Source organism: Schistocerca gregaria, chromosome 10, assembly GCF_023897955.1.
Source record: "Schistocerca gregaria isolate iqSchGreg1 chromosome 10, iqSchGreg1.2, whole genome shotgun sequence".
NCBI classification, from domain to species: Eukaryota; Metazoa; Arthropoda; class Insecta; order Orthoptera; family Acrididae; genus Schistocerca; species Schistocerca gregaria.
The window spans coordinates 12,944,108-12,952,375 of record NC_064929.1 but is presented as its reverse complement, the minus strand read 5'-3'; the positions used below and the strand labels follow the sequence as shown (position 1 = coordinate 12,952,375).

Sequence of the window (8,268 nt, the reverse complement as noted above, 5' to 3'; positions counted from 1 at the left end):
GACCAAAGCAAGACTGATGGGCGGGTTAGGGCTAACTAATTTGGTTACAAAGGCAACTGCACTGTACATCAAAAGAACCCTGTTTAAGCTTAATAAGGACAGAAATAACATCACCTCCCGACTATCCACAATTGTCCAGCCAGGTTCCCTGCAACCCCCGGTCAATGTGGGCAAACTAAACAACACACTAACGCATATCAAGAAATTTTATATTGAGGTCGGCTACTTAGAGGCACGCATAATGTACAAGTCAAGTATAACTACAAAGGAGATTCTAAATACATGGCACAAATCGGATACACAAAATACCATAGAAATCAAATATCCGAACGTCATATGGCGTACTGTATGGAAAAACCTTAGCCTCAAAATCCATTCAACAAACGTGGCTTCCACTTGGTACAAGGTAGTCAGCGACACTGTACCAACCAATGCAAAACTTCATCAGATAGGACCGTGTGCTACAAATCACTGCACTAAGTGTGGATTCGTGTACACACTTCACCACAGATTCACGTGCGGAGGACAATTTCACAATTGGACATGGATAAGACAGAAGATTGCACTCCTCACCAGAAGTGATGGCCGCCATTATACACCACAAATGCTATTACAGCCTGAAGTGACATTTTTTCCAGAAAGCAAAAATAACGCTGTCATGTGGCTCATGGGTCACTACACACATTATGTAATTGGAAGGAATGGATCTGACAATTCACTTGATTTCATCGTCTATATGGAATCCGCTTATTGGGAATCAAAAAAATACAGTGACCATAAAAAACACTACGGCAACATGTTGAATATATTCTTCGAGAGGACAGGAATAGGATAAAAACGAACAACACGATAGAAACTATAAGGAAGTAACATGCAAACAGTGGACTGAGTGAACTATTTTATTAATCTCTGAGAAATGACTACGGCTTCTACACGGTATTATGTACGAAAAAAAAACACACAACAGAAAAAGGTACAAACAAATTACAACATTCAAGAACCAAACAGGGCAAATAATAAAAAAAACTAAAAAAACATAAAATAAAATAAGGGAAAAACCACTACGTTCTAAGTAAAAACTTTGTTCCATGATGACGAACAATTAGCGACAGGCCTTTTATTAAGAATTATTCTCAGATGTGATTAAGGCGAATGGCGCAGATAAAGCCTTTGCCAAAGCGGTACAGCATAAGGTGGGACGAGGCTGTCTGAATTAGATTTTTATAGATGTATTTCTCACATATGTCAGAGCCTGTCGCGGTCGTCGTCGTCGTCGTCGTCGCCGCCGCTTCTGCAGAAGTAGCAAATGGCCATCGTAGCAAATGCGGTGAGGGACGCCCTGCCTTCGATTCCGAATGCACAAAGTGTGTGGTCTTGTTTCCCAGTTTATATTTGGTCGGTCACGTAAGAGGTTGAATGTAACGAATGGGTGGGAAAGAGCAAGGAACAGCGGCTGTGTAGAAAGAAAACACAAATCATCAGGGGTGTGAGCGTTTCGAGATGAGTCGTATACAAGTTGCACTTGGTCGTCAGTGACCGTGTGGCTCGTGTTTTTCCAGTTCTGAAAAAGAAACATACCGTTTTAATGTAGCAATTGAGCAGTACGAAACCGTCTGAATGTTGCTGTTGACCATTTTCTGCTTGGAGAGGCTCTTGAGCTTGAAACACACACAACAAGATCGGTGTTAACTAGCGAAATGGTCGGCAGAGTGCCGTCACCGCGAGTTTTGACTGGCACTTGCACATCTAAAACAACGTCGGAAAGTAACTCGTTCGGCTTTTGAGACACAACAAGTATGTGTGTTAATTTTGACGCCACTAGCTCTGCATGTTGTCATGCAATTCCTTTACCTCTCAGAAATGACTATGAAATAAAAGTGAAGTACGTGACGAGTGTGACGTTAGGAAAACATTAGGCTGCACGGAGAGATTCTGTATGGGACCACCTAACCCAAACGAGTACTGTGTGACGTGCTAATCGGCAAGTATTCACCGAGGCAGCCGGCTAGCTCAGTCGGTAGAGCATGAGACTCTTATTCTCAGGGTCGTGGGTTCGAGCCCCACGCTGGGACAAACGGAATTTTGTTCCGCTGCAGATGTAAATTACCGTTTTTCTGATTAACGTGATGTAATGGAAATAGCAACTTTAAACTTAGCCTACGTCTCTGTCAGTCGCCAGGAAACTGTATTTGAAGGTGAAGATGATTTTGTAGACATGTGTGAAAGACATTTTCTGAAATGCAAGTGTTGTTGTTATGAGAGCACATCGGTTACGTGTCAGATTTGTAGCCCAGCAGTAATGGGTCGCCATAGCTGCAAATATTAGTCGGTAATATGAAGTGTTGTCAGCTGAAGTCTGATGATCCAGACGACCGTAAGGACGAAGTACGCAAGAGTACCGCTAGGCCGCTCCTCTTTAGCTCAGTGACAGTTCCGCTTCAGACGCCGTGCAGTTTGGACGTGCCTAGTCTTCCGCTCCGCCGTAGCGTTACGTATAGTGGGATATCGTTTGTTTACGCGTAGTTTTGTACCTTTTGTGAGTTTTTCTCCGTCGTTTTTTCGTTCCTTGTGTTACTTTCTGTGTGTATTTCAGTGTTTTTGTGTGTAGCGGTTTAGACCGCGTAGTTTTTGAAAATGTCGTCTCAGGTTATTCCTCGTCAGGCTACAGTTAGTTTTGCTTTTGACGAGGCCACCCGCCATATGCAACCTAGTTCCATTGAGATTCATGATTGGTTAGTAGATACCTTTGGCATTCATTCTGATCAGGTGCACACTGCTTATTTTGGTACAGAACTCTATGTTTTCTTTGTTAAATTTATGGACCCCCTTCAGGTTGATAAAATTATTTCCAAATTTGGTAGTGTAGATGCTCCCTGTTCCCCTGAAGTAGCTGTTCCGGTAGCGGCTGCTGACGCCCCTCCGGCTTCCGACGCGGCTTCTCTCGAGTCGGCTCGTCGGTCGGGCCTGTTGGCGCCGCCTTCCGAACCGACTTCGTTGTCACAACAAGTTGAGTCGCAACAACTTCCTGCTTCGCTGCCCCACACCTCTGCCAGCGGAGCTGCTCCGCTTCCTTACAACTTAGCAGCTTCGGAGCTTCCTGCTCACGTTTCTCCTCCGTGTAGGCCATGTTTGCCGGAAGCTAGTATTGGTGTAGACCAGTCCGTTTCGTCGGATGTTTCCCCCGCGACGCCGGACCCTGACTGTGGACCGGCGCGGGTGGTGTCGGATACAGAACTTGACCCTCCTATGTCACCGGCGGCTGCCGCTTCCTTGCCCGTCAGCCGACGCAAGTTGCGCGTTCAGCCGAACGTCAATGCTGTTCGTAAAAGACCGAAACGTAAGGGATCCGCGGAAGGGGGTAGCAGTCCCCCTCCCTCGGATGCCTCCGTCTCCCCTGCTATGGACTGCGATGTTGATGCGTCGGTGTAGGTGGTTTCTTCTCTCGCTTTTCTCTCCATGGTTCAAGCATATACCTTTCTTACCTAAAATGTTAACCGTATTGAGTCCGACGTTCGCATTGCCTCTTTGCGGCAGTTTCTTTACGACTCCTGTGCGGACTTAGTATTTTTGCAGGAAGTATTGTTTTCTGATCTCTCTCTACCTGGATTTCAAACTGTTTTTAATGTCGCACCGGAAAATTCAACAGGAACTGCTCTTTTCTTTCGAGAAGGTATTCCTGTTACTGACATTGAATTCTTTGACTCTGGCCGTGGGATTGGTTGTCGTCTTTTTGATATCTGCCTAGTTGTTTTGTATGCCCCCTCTGGTTCGGGTCGCACTGTGGCTCGATAGCGCTTTTATAAGGAAGAGCTTATTTATCTTTGCGCAAGAGTCCTCGGAGTCTCCTGCTTGGAGGCGATTTTAAGTGTGTTTTACGCCCTGAAGACCAGTCCCCCAATTTTAATTATTGCCGAGATTTACATGACTTGGTTCGTACGATGCACCTGCGTGATGTTTGGGAACACAAATATCCAACCCTGGTGAAATTTACGTATTTTACCGCGTCCTCATGCAGTAGACTCGACAGATTCTACTTCTCTGATTTTTTATGTGATAACATTCTTTCTGTCGATGTTATTCCTACTAGTTTTTCTGACCATTGTGCTTTTACTGCAACTGTAAATCTTAGTCACCAACCTGCAAAACTTTATCGTTCCCAGTGGATGTTAAATGTTTCCCACCTTGCCGACAGTGCCATTGATGAAGTTGTAAGTGCCGTGTCGGAGCGATGTCTTCGCTCTGTCCCGCGTTACCCCTCCTTGCTCGTTTGGTGGACTGCGTTTGCCAAGCCCAAGATTCGTCAGTCTTTGATTTTTTACTGTGCCGCAAGGGCGCGTGCTTTTAAGAACACGTATGAATTTTACTACTCTGTCCTGCGTGAACTGTATGACGCGGCGGGTCCTTCTCCTCTGCGGATCCATGATGTTCGTCGTATTAAAGCAAAGCTCTTGACCCTCAAACGACGACAGTTGGATGGTCTGCGAGTAAAGTCGAAACCTCACTCTCTTGTTGAAGGTGAACTGACTTCCTTGTACCACCTGCTGCGGCATCAGTCTCGACGTCGTCGCTCCTTCATCTCTTCTCTTATGGTGGATGATGGACAACAGCTTATTGCACAGGAGGAAATGACTCGTGCTCTTCATCAGTATTACGCTAGTCTCTATTCTGCCGATGATTCTGGTGCGTCACTTTCTGATGATGTCCTTGAGGATCTTCCTGCGACGATCACGCCTGACGCGAACGGCGACTTTCTCCGGGAGTTCCAGGTAGATGATGTTTTTGATTTTATTGCTCGCTCTCCGTCCGGTAAATCGCCGGGTCCAGACGGCCTGCCTAAAGAATTTTATCTCCGTTTTTGGCCTCTTTTGGGTGGCACTCTCACGCAGATTTTAAATGAGATTGTCAGGGGGATGGATGTGCCAGCCGATTTTAAAGTAGGGAAAATTGTTTTAATTCCGAAGTCCACTGGTCGTTTATCTGCTGCCAATCTTCGTCCGCTCACATTGCTGAACTTTGATTACAAGACAGCTGCTAGAGCGTTCAATAGTCGATTGTCTTCTCTGCTTCGGGGTGTGATTGGTGCACATCATTGTTGATTCCCTGGTAGATCTATTCTGACCCCAGTAGCCGAATATCGGGATGTTGTCTCGGTTGCGGCGGTTACAAATGTTCATTGTGCCTTTGCTTTCCTCGATTTTTATAAGGCTTTTGATCACGTCAGTCATGTGTTTTTAGATCGTGTTTTAGATACAATAGGTTTTAACGCTTCATCATGTGGTGTTCTTGGCAATTTGTAGAGGGGAATAACTGCTCGGGTGTCAGTCAATGGGCAGCTGACGCCGCCCATTGCTATCCGTGAGGGGTACCTCAGGGTAGTCCGCTCTCTATGTCTCTATTCTTCCGACTCTTGCTTTCAAGCTTCAGGGTATGACCCTCTCTGGTGGGAAGCTCACTGTTAAGGCGTATGCGGACGATGTCGTTGTTCTCCTCCGTCAACGTGATGATATCACATTGTTGAAAGGGGCAGTTGATGCATACTGTTGTGTCTCTGGAGCGCGTCTCAATCAGGGTAAATGTAAGTTCCTTGATATTCGAGGTTTTCGCGATGCTGGTGTCCCTTGGGCCACTTTTGTCGATCGCCATACGTCATTGGGGATTACCATTGATCGGTGTCCTATAAAAATGGCGGCTCTTAATTTGAAATCTGTCACTGAGAAGATACAGGGGGCTCTGATGGTCCATGAGCAGCGCTCTGCTACCATTTTGCAAAAAGTCAGAATTTTAGACACGTACGTGTTATGTAAAGCCTATTATGTTGCTCAGCTGTTCCCACTTCCCATTATGGTGGCGTAAAGGTTGCGCCAATTATCTAGCAGGTTTATATGGAAGGGTCATCTATTGAAGTTGCGTTACGAGGTTATGACGAAACCGCGTATCTCCGGAGGCTTGGGCCTCACTGACATTACTCGCAAGGCATCTGCCTTGTACGTCCGCCGTACGACTCTAATTGTTACGCAAGAAGTGACTGCAATTACATCCAGACTTTTTACTGTTCTGCTTCCGAAGAGCCTTGCTCCACCTGTCGACGTCGGTCGCCTCAATTTTAAGTTGAAACACGTCCGGGAATTTTATATTGCGGTTAGTTACCTCGGTGACGTCTTCTTGCGACGACCGGTGCCAATGACCAAGAGCTTGATTGCCCGTTGGGAGGGGCTGGCTGGTCCCAATCCAATCGAACTGGCGTCTCCATCAGTGTCCTGGAGGAACTTCTGGAACAATGTTAGTCTGCCGATCCACTCTATGGCTGTGGCGTCCACGTAGTATAGGGTAGTTAATGGTTTGGTCCCCACCAACGTACGACTGCACCGTATTGGTCTTTCCGACACGGACAACTGCACTCGGTGTGGTCTCCTGGACACACTTGAGCATCGATTCACCTGCAGTGGGCACCTTGCTAATTGGCTTTGGCTCAGGAAACAACTGGCTTTTGTCACTAGGACTGCTGAAACCGCTTATACCATTGACATCATCGTACGGCCCGATTCTTCCTTTTATCCACGAACGAAGCTCAATACCGTTATGTGGTTGCTTGGACACTTCGTACATTTTGTCAATAGTTGTCATGAAGAGGATGAACACCTAACATTTCGGCAGTACATCCTTACTGCTTACTGGAACCGATTGCGCTTGCCAGGACTCCGTAATGATTTTGCAGATATGCTTAGCCTGACATTTGAAAGGGAGGGTGTTGGCTAAGGTCGCCTGTGTGAGCCGATTTCTTTTATACTGTAGCTGGTTTTGCCGCCTTTATGTAAAATTCTCCTCTACACCTGGACTGAAGTTTACGTTGACCTTTAGGGCGAACAAGAAAAACAAGTGTTGTTGTTTGGAGAGCACATCGGTTACGTGTCAGATGTGTAGCCAAGCAGTAATGGGTCGCCATAGCTGCAAATATTAGCCGGTAATATGAAGTGTTGTCAGCTGAAGTCTGATGATGCAGACGACCATAAGGACGAAGTAAGCAAGGGTATCGCTAGGCCGCGCCTCTTTAGCTCAGTGGTAGAGCACTGGTCTAGTAAACCAGGGGTCGTGGGTTCCATCCTCACAGGAGGAAGACGAATTTTGGAAATCAGTTGCGCGTCGTAGCCCTATAGCAAACAGTATCTGTGATGACGAACAATTAGCGACAGGCGTTTTATTAAGAATTACTCTCAGATGTGATTAAGGCGAAAGGCGCAGATAAAGCATTTGCGAAAGCGGTGCAGCATAAGGTAAGACGAGGGAGTCTGAATTACATTTTATAGATGTATTTCTCACATATGTCAGAGCCTCTCGCGGTCGTCGTCGTCGTCGTCGTCGTCGTCGTCGTCGCCGCCGCCGCTTCTGCAGAAGTGGCAAATGGCCATCGTAGCAAATGCGGCTAGGGACGCCCTGCCTTCGATTCCGAATGCACAAAGTGTGTGGTCTTGTTTCCCAGTCTATATTTGGTCGGTCTCGTAAGAGGTTGAATGTAACGAATGGGTGGGAAAGAGCAAGGGGCAGCGGCTGTGTAGAACGAAAACACAAATCATCAGGGGTGTGAGCGTTTCGAGATGAGTCGTATACAAGTTATACTTGGTCGTCAGTGACCGTGTGGCCTAATGGATACGGCGTCGGACTTCGGATCTGAAGATTACAGGTTCGAATGCTGTCACGCTCGTGTTTTTCCAGTTATGAAAAAGAAACATACCGTTTTAATGTAGCAACTGAGCAGTACGTAACCGTCTGAATGTTGCTTTGACCATTTTCTGCTTGGAGATGCTCTTGAGCTTGAAACACACACAACAAGACCGGTGTTAACTAGTGAAATGGTCGGCAGAGTGCCGTCACCGCGAGTTTTCACTGGCACTTGCACATCTAAAACAACGTCGGAAAGTAAGTCGTTCGGCTTTTGAGTCACATCAAGTATGTGTGTTAATTTTGACGCCACTAGCTCTGCAGGCTGTCATGCAATTCCTTTACCTCTCAGAAATGATTATGAAATAAAAGTGAAGTACTTGACGAGTGTGGCGTTAGGAAAACATTAGGCAGGATGGAGAGATTCTGTATGGGACCACCCAAACGAGTACTATGTGACGTGCTACCCAGCAGGTATACACCGAGGCAGCCGGCTAGCTCAGTCGGTACAGCATGAGACTCTTAATACCAGGGTCGTTGGGTCGAGCCCCAGGCTGGGCGGAGCGAAATTTTGTTCCGCTGCAGATGTAAATTACCGTTTTTCTGATTAAC

General features: G+C 46.5%; 2 non-coding genes across 2 annotated transcripts; both read left to right on the top strand.

Moving 5' to 3' along the window:
* Nucleotides 1–2,000: 2,000 nt before the first annotated feature.
* On the top strand, nucleotides 2,001–2,073 carry Trnak-cuu (transfer RNA lysine (anticodon CUU)). Its single transcript has one exon. It is a non-coding gene; the product is annotated as a tRNA-Lys (tRNA).
* Nucleotides 2,074–7,042: 4,969 nt separating this feature from the next.
* On the top strand, nucleotides 7,043–7,114 carry Trnat-agu (transfer RNA threonine (anticodon AGU)). Its single transcript has one exon. It is a non-coding gene; the product is annotated as a tRNA-Thr (tRNA).
* The last annotated feature ends 1,154 nt before the right edge of the window (nucleotides 7,115–8,268 follow it).